Source organism: Urocitellus parryii, chromosome X, assembly GCF_045843805.1.
Source record: "Urocitellus parryii isolate mUroPar1 chromosome X, mUroPar1.hap1, whole genome shotgun sequence".
NCBI classification, from domain to species: Eukaryota; Metazoa; Chordata; class Mammalia; order Rodentia; family Sciuridae; genus Urocitellus; species Urocitellus parryii.
Window position 1 is genome coordinate 73,717,013 of NC_135547.1, and position 14,832 is coordinate 73,731,844.

A 14,832-nucleotide genomic window follows, 5' to 3' on the forward strand; every position below is an offset into this window, starting at 1 on the left:
ATTTTAATTTTGAGATAGGGTCTCAGAAAGTTCCTTAGGGCCTCACTGTAAGTTGCTAAGGCTGGATTTGAACTTGAAATCCTCCCGCCTCAGCGTCCTGAGCTTCTGGGATGACAAATGTGCACCACCATATCTGCTAGTATAGATTCTTTCTATATTATGTCATGCTGATGAAGTTTTGACCAATAAAGCCTTTCTGAAGGCCACTTAGATAAAAAGATGCATCCATCAACAGCCTAAAAATGAAGATCTCTTGCCCAGCTATTCCAATGTGAATTTTGGCCCGGAGTAAAGGATTCTCATCACAATCTTATGGATTTGCAGTGGTTTCCTAATATCTGAAAATTGGAATGCTCACAATCTCAGCTATTCAGGAGGCTGAGACAGGAGGATTGCAGGTTCAAGGCCAGCATCTGCACCTTAGTGAGAACTTGTCACAAAATTAAATTTAAAGAAAAGACTGGGGGTATAGCTCAGTGGTAGAGCACCTGCCTAGCATGCATGAGTCTCTGGGTTTTATCCCCAGCACTACAAAAACAAACAAATAAAAAAAAAAACTTGGAACACATATTGAATGCCATGTCCCCTGATACTTTTTATAATCTACACATGCACACACACAAACATCTCCAGTAACAATGAAAATTTTTCAATATAGCATATATTAACTGTATGCTTTCAAAATCTTGCCCATTTTCCCTCCAGAGGTTTACATGTGTGTCTCTAAACTCTAGCACATTAGATTGCAAACACAGGGCCTCCACCTCTCAGTAATCCAGTTTCCTCATTTGTAAAACAAAGTTATTGATACCATCTATGGTGTTGTGTTGTTGAGCAGATGCCATGAGATACTATATGCAAAACCCTTAGCAGAGTGCCACACATATCATAACTGCTTGATTTTATTATTACAATCACCATCTATCTCTACATGACACAGTCACATGTCTGCCTTGACCATTAGATCATGATCTCTACAAGGTAGGGGCTAGGCTTTATTTTTTCTCTCTGGATCTCCAGTACCCAGTACAGAATTTGGCACATAGTAGGTGCTGAGTGACTGGTAAAAGAATAAATTTGGGGGTGGGGAGTAACTGGGGATTGTATTTAGGGGCACTCCAACACTGAGCCACATCCCTAGCCCTATTTTGTATTAGACATAGGGACTCACTGAGTTGCTTAGCACCTCGCTAAGTTACTGAGGTTGGCTTTGAGCTTTCGATCCTCCTGCCTCAGCCTCCTGAGTTGCTGGGATTACAGGCGTGTGCCACCAGTCCCGCAAAAATAAATTTTATCCAATGCCTTTAATGCAGAGAAGAGGTAGGTAAGGTTCAGGACAGGACAAATCATGACTTGGGACTAGAACTCAAGTCTCTGCCCACACACTGTGGTCCCTTGGGCAATGGGAATGAAGGTGGGATTGGGAGGAACTTTCTAGATTCCTGGAACTGCACTGCCTCGGTTTGTTCTGGGTTTTGAGTCTGGGTTGATTGTGATCAGATGATCTCCAGGACTGGGCCAGTTGTGCTGATCCCCTCCCCATTCTTGCCCTCAGTTCCTCCATCTCGGGCTCTAGTCTGGTCCAGTCAAACAGGAAGATTCATTAACCATCTAAATATACAGAGCCTAGGGGCCATGTGCAGCCTGCAACAGAGCTGGGGTCCCAGCAGGGCCAGAGCCTGAGGCATGGTGCCGGCGGAGGCAGAGGGCTGGCTGGGAGGGGGGCCTGGAGTGGGGAAGCCCAGAGAACAGCTAATGTGATGATTGATGGGGAGGTGAGTGAAGCCAGGCCAGCTCCGGGTCCTCAGAACCCCCAGTCCCCAGTCCCATTCTTTGCCAACTATCCCTGCAGCACCCCCCATCCCCAAGTCGAACCCTGGTTCTCCCACCAGCAGTGGTACCATGTCTCTCTGTCTGCAGTCTCTAACTCTTCATTCTGGGTCCCTGGGCTTCAGAAAGACAGAGCCTAAGAGGTGGGCGGCCAGGGGTGGAGGCGGGTCTCCCCAGGCTCTTGCCTGCTTATTATTGTAAGGGCTATTTCTCTAATCAAAACTCCCCAATTACCCAAGGGCCCCTCTGATTAATATTCCATGATAACAGGAACAGGTCACATCTGGCTGCAGGAGCTGGAATTTGACACTCCAGAGCCCCATGATTGGTCTGCAGGAAGAATAATAAACTTCCTTTCTCTTGCCCCGCGTTCCCTTCCTTTCCATTCAGAGGTTCCCTTTTCCTCCAGCTCCTTCCCCAGCCCTGCATTTGTCGCCTTCCACTCCAATCCAAAGTCCCTGCTTTGCACTCAGCTCTCCACTGAGGTAGAAGCCATCTCTCCAGTCTCCATCAGCCTCTGGTCACTGTTGTCCCTTTGCCAGGATGGCTTTTGGGCATGGGAGCATTTTATGCTGGGTCATGGGAAGCCAAGCAGGGAGGACAATGTCAGTGATTGTGGGTACTTTAAATATATCACCTCATCGAAATCCTCCTTAGCCTCCTCTTACCTGGAAGATAGTATCCTTCATTTATAGATCAGGGTCTGGGGTGTCTGAGAAGCCATAGGACTTGCCAGGGGTTATACAGAGCTGCGGTTTCACACCCAGGACTTTCTGCTCCTACCCCACCTTGCCCTACTGAGGATGCTTTTGGTCCCCGGAATCTTGGGTTCAGATAGGACCCATTATATGGCACAGAGCCAGAACCTGGGATACCTGGACTTCCAGGCTTTCGTTGGATTATAGATGTTTTTAGGCAAGAAGGATCTGTGACCTTATAATGGAATCCCATAGCCTAGACAGGAGCAAAGACTTGCCAGTGCTCATCAGGAAGCTAGTAGTAAATAGGGACCCAGCCCCAGACCTTGGGAGGCTTAGATGAGAAGCCCTTCCATGTGTCATCATGTAGGTGGCTCTGAGTGGGAAAGGTTTCCCATCACACTTGCTCGCAAGGGATTGCCAGCCACCCCTTCTCCTGGACTAACCTAGAGACACTCCAGATAGGGCCTGGCTGCCTGTGTTTGTTCTGTCTTCCCCAGGACCTGCTTGCGAAGGGGTGGGGATGGCAAGGGAGGGCTTGCAGCAACTGCTGGCAGCCAGAAAGGATTTGCCTTCAACTAACCTCACCTAAGGGTGCTCCCTCCCTCCCACTGTCTCACCTGTGGCTTAGTAGCTGGGAGTAGGACAGACCCTCGTGTTTTGGGGACACCACCCTTCACTCTTCTCCCTCCCTGCTCACAGCAGTGGGGTGCAGGCTCCATCAGTGCCTGGCAGTGGGTCACTAGTTTGGTTTGCTAAGGAGGGGTAGGGCAGTGATGTGTCTCAGCCACCCTTGACCCCTCTACCTGGCAGAGTCTCTCTCTCTCTCTCTCTCTCGTTCCAGGGATTGAACCCAGAGGTGCTTAACCACTGAGCCACATCCCCAGCCCTTTTTGTATTTTATTTAGAGACAGGGTTTCGCTGAGTTGCTTAGGGCCTCACCGTTGCTGAGGCTGGCTTTGAACTGGCAATCCTCCTACCTCAGCCTCCCAAGCTGCTGGGATTAAAGGCATGTGCCACCACTCTTGGTCCTCAGACTCTCAACTTGCTCCTGCTTCTCATGGCCTGTTACTTTGTTCAGTTCTAGTCAAAAACTCCATGAAGCCATGTCCCTAACTCATAGCTAGGTAAACTGAAGGCAGTGTGTGAGGAGACTAAGGCTTGACCCAGTTAGTAGCTCCTGGCTTTGTGCCTCCCATACACTCCTTCTGCCTGGGACTGTCTTGGCCAGAGGGCTAAAACATGGAACTCCTTGGTCCTTGTCCTGCACCTTGGTGATGTCTGAGTCTCACTAAGACACAGGGGAGCCATGAGGCACAGCTATGTCTACATTAATGGAGGCCCACACAGGCCTTGGAAGACCTCTATCTCTGCCTGGGAGACCAGGGGACCCAGGTCTCTCAATCACTCCTGTCTTACTTTCTCTCTGCTCCTGTTCTTATTGTCCAGATCCCTGCAGCCTCACTTTAACCCCGGCTTCTGCCCCACCCCAGTTACACCCTACCTCCCAGCTGTCCCTTTGATCCATCTTCTCTATGTTGAAGCTCAGCTGACCTTCTTTAAGTCCACATCCTGGTGAGTCTGTGCCTCAGGTTCCTCATCAGCAAAATGGGGGGGATGACCGCACCTAGCTCAGAGGGTGGGAAGGATTCGCAGAGAGTGTGCAGAAAGCACTTAGACCAATGCCAGGAATAGACTGAGCGTTCAGGAGCATCATCTGATCTGCTAATGCCAAGTGAGTGAGGACTACGTGCCAGGCACTGTTCTCAACACTTCATATGTGCAGGAGTTTACTTAAGCTCCCCAACACTGTGACATGGTATCTCGGCTATCATTCTCATTTCACAGATGAATATCTGAGGCACAATCATATTGTGCAATTGGCCAAAGTTCACCTTGCTAGTAACCTGCAGATCAAGCATTGAACTCACAGCTTCTGATCCCAAATTTGGTCTTTCAATCACTATCTGTAGGATAAAGTCTAAATCATTCTCTCTCTCTCTCTCTCTCTCTCTCTCTCTCTCTCTCTCTCTCTCTCTCTCTCTCTCTTACTAGGGGCTGAGCCCAGGGACGCTCTACCACTGAGTTGTTGTTACCATCCCCAGCCCTTTTTAAAATTTCTTTTCCCATTTTAAAAATATTTTCTTATCATATGCTCTAGTTAACATTTCTCTCTCTCTCTCTCTCTCTCTCTCTCTCTCTCTCTCTCTCTCTCTCTCTCTCTTTTTTTGCTACTAGGCATTGAACCCAGGGGCATTTAGCCACTGAACCACATCCCCAGCCCTTTTTAAATTTTACTTAGAGACAGGATCTCGCTGAGTTGCTTAAGGCCTCACCATGTTGCTGAGGCTGGCTTTGAACTCACAATCCTCCTGCCTCAGCCTCCTGAGCAGCTGGGATTATAGGCGTGCACCACTGTGCCCAGCTAAATTTATCCTTTTAATGGCCATGCGATATTGCTTGTTGTGCAGTGCTATAAGCTGATGATGTTTAATTTAATGGACAGTTTCTTTATTTTTTGTTTTTGTTTTTTTTAATTTTTGAGACAGAGTCTCACAGAGTTGCTGAGGCTGGCTTCCAACTTGTTATCCTCTTGCCTCAGCCTTCTAGTCACTGGGATTTCAGGTGTGCACCACTGCACCTGGTTTAAAGTCCAGATTATTTAAATTGCCTTTCAAGGTTCCCCACCCCTATTTCTCCTCACACTACACTGCACCTTGAGAGCCAATGTTTCCAGAACACCAAGAGTACTTACCCACTTCCAAGCCATTTGCTTATGCAGTTCCTTCCTTTGGAAATGATCTCCTCTGTAAAACACCTGTCCCCCAAAACCACCTTTCTAGGGGCTTCACCTTTGGAGATGGGTTCGAAATACAAGGACAGGTGGTATTCATGGGGGTGTGGGGGATTTGGAAGGGTTGGTTTTAGAGGGTGCCTTCAGATATGACCATCCTTGTGCAGCTAGATGGGACCTTAGAGGTACTCTGAGCCAATGGATCTTAAGCGTTTGACCACCTAGAACCATCCTTCTGAATATTTGCCCCGCTTCTCTCTTCCCCCTGCCCTATCCTGAGGCTCTGAAAGATCTTGTCTACCAAACACCCTGCATTTAAAAATATAAAAAAAGGTTAGCAATAAAAGTTAGTCTTCTGGGAAATCAGACACCGTAGTTGAGAGGAGTATGGATTTTGCCTTCCCCCCCAACCCTTTTTCTTCTGAACTTGAGTTTGAACAACTCCTTGCGGCTTCTGGGCAACTGGATGCTTGCACCAGGCCTCCTGCAAGTGAGAATCAGATCAGATCGGTATTTTTTTTCTCCACTCTTGATATGGTTTTATTGTCATGCTCTAGGATTGACTGCAACAGACAATTGATCCTACTGCCCAATTATTGTCAGAAAGCAGGACTTAAGATCAACTACCCGAAAACCCAAATCAGCAGCATTGGCAGACGGCCCCCAGCATTCAATTGGTTTCTCTCCAACAATTTAATACAGCAGGTCAAATCATTCAGTTACCTGCGGGTGCAATTTGCAACTAATTCATCTTGGAGGGTTCACCAGGAAGCTATATTGCCTAAATTAGATGTTCTAGGGGTGTTTTATTGAGAGTTTTTAAATGGCCACAGTGGCAATTGGTAACGCCTGCTTTGAAAGCGTTCCAGACAGAAATGGCTGCAGGCCTGGCTTGATGGCAGAGAACTTCGCACACGGGAGGGGATTTAGAAATATTTTCAGGGGGAAAGACTGCCCTTGGCTGCGGGTGCCCCTCTGGGCCCCTTTGTGAGAATCACCCCTAGTCCTTCTTGATCCCTTTAAGCCCTGCTTCTGCCTGGCTCTCTGGCCAAGTGTGGGGGCCCTGCCCTGCATCAGCAGCTCACAACTGTGACAGCCCAGGATCTCACTCCAGAAAACCCAGCCCTGGAATGCCTGACAGCCCAGCGGCACTGGGAGCTCAGTTGGGAAAAATAATATGGAGGATAGACTGCCTGACAGGCAGACTGTCTAGCCTTGTTCCTCGAGTCTCCCATTATCTCCAGCTTAAGACAACAAGCACATCAGAAGGCTGGGTATTGGGACCACTGCACTATGGCCTCTCAGGAGGCAGGAGAGCTTAGTGGTTAGGAATCTGGGCTCTGCTATCAGACACCTGCATTTGCTTCAAGCCCTACCACTCCCTGCCTGTGTGTCTGAGGGCAAGTAATTTCACCTGGCCTCAGTTTTCTCATCTGTAAAATGATGATAATGACAGTGTTCACCTCCTGGCTTTCCTTGAGGGATTCAATACCTATATATAGTAGTAAATGGTGGCTATTATTATTTATTGTTATTCTTGGAGAGTTGCCATGGATCCTTGTAGTAGGTGGACTGGAGGGAAAATCGTGAGAAAGCCCACCTGTGGTCATTGTAGGCATGCGATTGAGGACATTGTGTGGTCGCTTCTCCCAGGGATCTCTTTATGAGGGACCAAGAAAAAGATGTGATTCTTTTGCTGACGAGCGAAAGCCGTGCTTCTCGGAATCCTTGGTTTATTTTTATGTTACAGATGTCTTGAAGCTTATAATTGATGATGTTTCCCTCTTTTATGTGGCTACCAGGGGAGTTGAAAGCCAAATCAGGCCCTAGTAACTGTATAGAAGTTTGCAAAGCATTTTATGTGCATGTCAATCTTACCCCTGGATTTATTATTTTCCTAACCTTATTTTTCTTTATCATGATTTCTCTCAAATACATATTTTATCATTTTAGAGTTTATGGCACTCTTTCAGTTGTTCCAAATCCTTTGATGAATAACATGTGATATAAATGATTGTAAGAGCCACCATCCTGTGGTGAATGTTTACTGTCACCTGTGCTTACCAAGAATAAGTCCATTGACTCTTGCGATGACCCTATAAGGAAGGGGCCATTATTATGACCCCCCATCTTACAGAGGAGAGAGTTGATTTTCAGAAGGGTTGAATTACTTTCATCAGGACATATGGCTTGGTAGGTTTGGGAATGAACTTGTGTTAACTGAGTCCAGAGTGGTACCCTCTCTTAGCTGCAGTGCCTCTGATAGGTCGGAGAAAGACAGGTACCAGGCAGGTGTCTAGGGGATGCAGGCGTACAGATGACAGATTAGATAAATTGATATGGGCAGCTATGATAGGTGTAGATGGCAGGTAGTGAGATGAAGATATGATTGGTTTTCCCATATAATAACCAGAGTTGCTTCATTGAGGTGATATAATTCTAGCCTGAGGCCAAAGAACTTGATGTCTTAGCATGCACTACCCTACCCTAAGAAAGTGTCTTTTTTTCCCAGAGGGCTTTGCAAATTCAGATTCAGATGGTTGTTCTTTAATGCCTTTCATTAATAGGGGTTCACCCTATTCCTTCTTTATTTATTTGTTCTGATTACTTATACATGACAGTAGAATGCATGTTGACACATCATACATAAATGGAGGATAATTTCTCATTCTTCTGGTTGTACATGATGTAGACTCACAATGGTTGTGTAGTCATATATATGCATAAGGTCATAATGTCCAATTCATTCTATTATCCTTCCTACCCCCATATCCCCTCTGCAACTATTATGTGGCTAGGCACAGGGGATGCAGAAACAACTAAGACATCGTAGGTCCCTGCCCTCAAGGGGCTCCTGATTCACTGTGCTAGACATGTAAGAATACTACAGATCATGAACAGATGTAGTGGAACTGAGGTCTCTTTGGGAGGTTTGGGTAGCACCAAGGCAGTCAAGGTTGGGGATCAGGTGAGAGACCAGAAGTGCTTGAATTCAACATCTCATTGGGAGACTCTTCCAAGAGGAGAGTGGAACAGAGTGGAGAATGACTTAGAGTTTGCTAGGCTACAGGGGTGCTGGAGGACAGACTGAGCCACATGGGCAAAGACACAAGGGCAGGCATGTGGGAGGACCTGCAAGTAACCTCTTGTAACTAAAGGGCAGTGTGTTGGTGGTCAAAGAGGTGAACCTGGAGAGAGGGGGAAGGCCATGCCAAAAAGGACCAAGGCATTTGAAATGTATCATGTAGCTTACAGGGAGCCCTTCGAAGGTTTGAGGCGGGGAAGGGACCCAGTCCATTCTGTTGTGGAAAGTCATCCACACCCTTAGAGCAGTATGGAAATCAGCCCTAGAGGCAGATTTCTTTTTTCAAATTTACTTTTATTTTTGATATCAAGGATTGAAATCAGGGTCAGTCAATCACGGAACCACATCTGCAGCCCTCTTTGCTTTTTATTTTGAGACAGGGCTCACTAAGATGTTTAGGGACCCACTAAATTGCCGAGCCCAGGCTCAGACTTGAGATCCTCCTCCCTCAGCCTCTTAAGTCACTGGGATTACAGGCATGCACCACTGCACCTGGTTACCAAGAAGCAGATTTCAACCCTGCCATGCCACTACCTGATCTAAGCTGCTATTATGTATGTTGCTCCTTCAAAAAATACCTACTCAACATCATTGTAGTCTGTTCTGATATAACAGAATACCATGAACTAGGTAGCTCATAAACAACAGATAAACTTCCCATAGTTCTTGAGGCTTGAAGTTCTTGAAGTTCAAGATCAAGGTTTTGGCAGATTCAGCGTCTGCTGAGGGCCAGCCTTTTTGTTCACACATGGTAGCTTCTTGTTGTGTACTCATATAATAGAAGGGACAAGGGTCTCTCTTAGGCCTTTTTATAAGGACACTAATCCCAATCAACTCCCAACAGCCCCACTTCCTATTCCATCACCTTGATATTAGGTCAGTTAGGATTTCAACACATGAATTGGGAGGGGGAAGACATTCAGATCATGGTTAGTAAGCACCTATTAAGCACCAGGCACTATGCTGGGCATTGGTGAGATCACAAAACACAACATGAACAAAGCTCCCTGCCCACAAAGAGATTATAGTTTTAATGGAAGGAGATAAAGAATACATAATAAATACAACACATAAACAATTTACATAATATGTTAGAAGATGATAAGAAATATGGAAAAATTAGAAAAATAAGGAGAATTGGAATTGTGAGGGGGGAGGTGGCATGTGACTTTACAGAGAAGGTTACTTAAAACTTGAAAATAAACTAGATGTGGTGGTGCACACCTGTAATCCCAGAGGCTCAGGAGGCTGAGGCAGGAGGATCTCGAGTTCAAAGTCAGCCTCAGTAACTTAGTGAGGCCCTAAGCAACTTAGTGAGACCCTGTCTCTAAATAAAATATATTAAAAAGGCCTGAGTTCCATCTCCAGTACCAAACAAGCAAACAACCCTGTCTGAAAATAAAATAAGAAAGCCTGGGGGTGTAGCTAAGTGGTAGAGTGCTTGCTTAGCATGCATGAGGCCCTGGGTTTGATCCCCATCCTTGGAAAAAATAAAAATAAAAAGTTGAAGATACAAATGCACAGGCAATGTGGTGACTCTTGTCTTATGCCCACAGACTTTCTCAGCCCAGGACAGCAGACTTGGGATCTGGGATCTGACTCTCCTGGTTTCAAGTTCTGGCACCTTGGGTGAGAAACTACCTCTGAGAGCCTCCATTTCTCTGTGCTCCCCACTGCCCCAGGCTATGGTGAGATGATGGGCATAATCATGTAGTTGAACAGGCAGGGCCTGGAGCTGAAGAGGTTACCATGGATCTTCTCTCCTGCATCCCTTCCTAATCCTTCATCAGTCTCAAGGTTCTTTGCAGATAAAGAGCCAGTAGAAGAGTGGGAGAGTTGGTGTGGGAGAGTTGCTGATAGTCTCTTGTTCAGGGGAGGAGAGTCTCACAGCTCCAGGAAGGATGAATCTGGGCCATGGGTTGGGCCTGTGGAATTGTGGCTGTTGCCTCTGCCATGCGTCACTGGGCATGAACCCACAGTGTGGCACAGCTGGAGGGAAGGCTGCAGCTCAGCCCCCATGAGACAGATGGGGATGCTGAGGTCCGGGCAGGACAAGGAACTGTCCCAAGGGCATACAATGAGAAAGTGAGAAACACACCTGGCGCTGGGCAGGGTGATACAGTCCTTTAATCTGAGGAAAAATGGATGAGGCTAGAGCTTTGTGGTAGAGTACCGCTGGGTTCAATCCCCAGTACCACAAAAACAAAACAAAACAAAACACCCCCAACTCGGCATTGGTGTCTGGTACAGGATCTAGGTCTTCTGATCCCAAGTGTGTCATGGCTGAGCCTGGACACTGCTTTGACCCGGATGAACTTACTCATGGTTATGGCCTGGCTTGGGCTTTTCCCTACAGAGGCTTCTTCCTGTGTGAGCCTGGAGTCAACTGTTCAAAACTATAATAATGGATAGCATTTTGTGTTCTTCCAAGGATTTCCATTTGTTATCTCTTTGAGTCTCCCAAGAAGCCTATGAAGTATTATCACACCTAATTTCATTGGTGAGGGAACTGAGGCACAAAGAAGTTAACTGGCCTGTTCAAAGCCACACATTGGGAAATGAGACAGCTGGCTGACCTTGATAGTTTTACTCATTACTCTTTGTAGTTAGCCACTAGGTTATGTAGGTGCGAAATAGGTGTATGCGTGTGTGTGTGCATGACTTTGTATGTGAGTGTGGCTGAATGCATGTATATTGGGACGGGTTCCTGGATAACTCCTAATTGTTCTTTCATGTTCTACCAAAGGCTGCCTGGGGGGTAAGTGTAAGAAATCTCTCTGACAGGCCTCCATAGGGATTGAGGGGCTGCCAGTGATTCTGAGTAGCTGTGACTTCATGTTAAGATCCCCTTATCCCTCTGTTATACACTTGTCAAGAACTTACACTGAGCGCAGTGGTGCACACCTGTAATCCCAGCAGCTTGGGAGGTTGAGGCAGGAGGATTGTGAGCTCAAAGCAAGCCTCAGCAACTTAGCGAGGCCCTAAGAGATCCTGTCTCATATATATATATATATATATATATATATATATATATATATATATATGGGCTGGGGATGTGGCTCAGTGGTTAACTGCCCCTGGGTTCAATTCCCACTATAAATAAATAAATAAATAAATAAATAAATAAATAAATAAAATAACAAAGAACTTGCAGAGATACCAGGGGGAGGCCAATCCCCTTGTGTGCTACAATGTAGTGGTTCTCCAACTGTGGTCTCCAGGTCAGGAGCATCAGCAGCATCTGGGAACTTGCCAGAAATGCAAATTCTTGGGCCTCACCCCTTGCTCTGAATCAGAGAGTCAGGGTGGAGCCCAGCAATCTGTGCTTTAGCAAGGCCTTCAGGGCTTCCAATGCATGCTCTCAAGTGTGAGCATGAACTCCATACAGGGGATCCCCCCTGCAAGTGTACCAGGGTGCGTGCCCCTGTGTGCATGCATACATGTGCTCAGGGCACAGTGCTTTACCGTTTCCAAAGGGCCTTCTCACCTGTAATCTTCTTCAAGCCTCTCAACAACAGGGATCCTGCCCAATTCTCAAGGAAGAAGCTAACATCCAGGAAGGTGAGGTCATACAGCAGGCAGTCCCTGACAGATGCCAAGTGGGGCAGTTTTCTCTGGTCTTCTCCTGCATACAGGCCACAGTGACTCACTTAGCTCCTCCCCTCACCCCTCCCCTTGTGCTGGGCCAGGGCTCCCCTTGGCCACAGCAGGCTCTCAAGGGAAAAAGGGTGATAGAGAATGGTCTTCTTTGGCTTCCCGACCCCCACCCCCCATGTTCTCTTCCTCCTATTAGCAGTACCTGTAGAACAAGTTCCCTCTTCTCCAGGTGAGTTCACCTGGCATGGAAGGGCAGGGTGTCTGAGAAAACAGTAAGGCACTAGGAACCCCATGGCTATTTTCTAGGTGATACCTAGAGGCAGATCCAAGAGCAGCAGAAAGTTCAGGTTTAAAGTCCCCTCTGTATTTTCTCAGCTGAATTATGGGGGGCTCCACTGAGGCTGGCCCAGGAGATACACTCCATCCCCACTGGAGGTGAGAGTGGGGGCCTCAGGCTAACTCCTGACCAGGCCCATCTTCCACCCCAGCCATAGGCCTGCTCTGGGGTCCATGTCTTTCTTGAGGTGGGCGGATAGTACCACGGGATAGAACTCAGGAACACTTGGCTACTTAGCCACATCCCCAGCCCTATTTTGTATTTTATTTAGAGATAGGGTCTCACCGAGTTGTTTAGCACCTCACTTTTGCTGAGGCTGGCTTTGAACTTGCAATCCTCCTGCCTCAGTCTCCTGAGCCACAGGGATTAAAGGCATGTGCCACCATGCCCAACTGGGATTCCTGTCTTGAATAGCCTGCTTGATGGGTTGGTGGGTGTGAGGACAGGACAGGGACAGGGGGAGATGTCCACATGTGATTGAAGAAGGTATAAACATATTTTGCAGATGAGGAGAAATGAAGCCCAAGAAGGCTAGATCAATTGATTCTGTCAGAGCCCAGCTGATTCCTGAGCACACTTTTTTCATAGTCCTTGGTTTCCCATGATCCTCATGGTAGCCCTTAAAGGAGGCAGTGTGGGTCATTTCCCCCCAGTTCACAGGATTAGAAACTGTGACTCAGAGATCGGGAGCATTTGGATCACAGGGTACAAGCTAGGAAGTGTTCTGTTTCCCTTCTGATAGAAGGTCTCATCTTGATCCCTCTAGTGCCCCATCAAAGGCTATGAGATTTCGAGGGTTTGGGAGCATGTCAGGAACAAACTTGTCAAAAATCAGTGACAGCAGCAAGTGAGTTGAAATTATAAAATGGTCGAAGATAAATACATCCAGTCAATGGTTTTCTATGTAATGGTAATTTCCATGCACTATGGGGAAGTTTTTTGTTTGTTTGTTTTTGCAGTCTTTGAGCATGTTTGACTGTTTTCTGGATCTAAAAAGTTCTATCTGGGGGAGGAAGAATTTGTGAATCCATTTTGAACTCATTCTTCGCACCCTGTGTCTTCAGTAATGTTGTAAAAACTTTGAAATTTTACCTATGATTCTAAGTAATTTACCCAAAGAAGCAAATAAGTTGAGAATGAAATGTTTTCAACTATTGGCTCCTGTTTCTAGAAGTTTCTGCAACCAGGGATAAAGGTGAAACCTTTACAGGCAATATAATTTGCTTTTCAACTATTTTGCCTTTAAGTCATTTATTTATTTATTTGTTTGTTTGTTTATTATTTTGCCAGTGATGCCAACTTTATCTTTAGGCCACATTCTTTTTAAAAATCATTATTATTTTTTTTAAATTTTTTTTTTTTTTTTTCTGGTTTCATACCTTTTATTTATTTTATATATGCAGCAATAATGAGAGGTCATTAAGAATTTATGACCATTCTCATTCTTTTTTTTTTTTTTTTTTTTTTTTATTACCTCTTTTTTTTTATTGTTGGTCATTCAAAACATTACATAGTTCCTCATACATCATATTTCACAGTTTGATTCAAATGAGTTATGAACTCCCAATTTTATCCCGTATACAGATTGCTGTATCACATCAGTTACCCTTCCATTGATTGACATATTGCCTTTCTAGTGTCTGATGTATTCTGCTGTCTGTATTATTCTCTACTATCCCCCCTCCCCTCCCCTCCCCTCCCCTTTTCTCTCTCTACCCCTTCTACTGTAAATCACTTCTTCCATTTGAATTATCTTGTCTTACCCCTCCTTTCCTCTTATATTAAATTTAAAATTTTCTTTTTTTGGTACCAGAGATTAAATCTATGGGTGCTTAACCTCTGAATCACACCCTAAGCCCCTTTTATTTTAGATTTAGTTTTTAAATTTTGAGACAGGGTCTTGCTAAGTTACTTGGGGCCTCACTAAGTTGCTCAGGCTGCCTTTAAATCTGCAATCCTCCTGCCTCAGCTTCCTGAACTGTTGGGATTACAGGCCACTGCACCCAGCTTATTTTTAGACTACATTCTCATCAGTTCCAATGTATGATTTTTTTTTAATGGAAGCAGTTTTCGCTTACCATCTTCCCGATTGTGCCATGATAATTGTTGGCTGCCACTGGGCATGCCACTTCCTGGCAGAACTAAGGTGATATATAGTTTTCAGGGACAAGCTTAGGTCAACCTTTGTTGGTGGAATGGTACTTGAAAATATCAGTGTAGAAAATGACAGCTGTTCTAATGTCCATACACAGGAGACATAAGGTGGGGGAGGCCTCTAATGTCATTGTAAAGAACTGGGAAATATTGTTGGATACTTTCTGCCATTTCAGTGTTTGTCTATATTGTCTGGGGCTTGGTGCCTCCAACCCTAGCTCTCCTTCCAAAATCAGAGCTAGCATGCTTATTTCCAGTTCTACTCAAATGGTTTTGGTACTTGGATGGCTGAGGCCAAGGGGATCACAAGTTCAAGGCCAGCCTGGGCAACACAGAG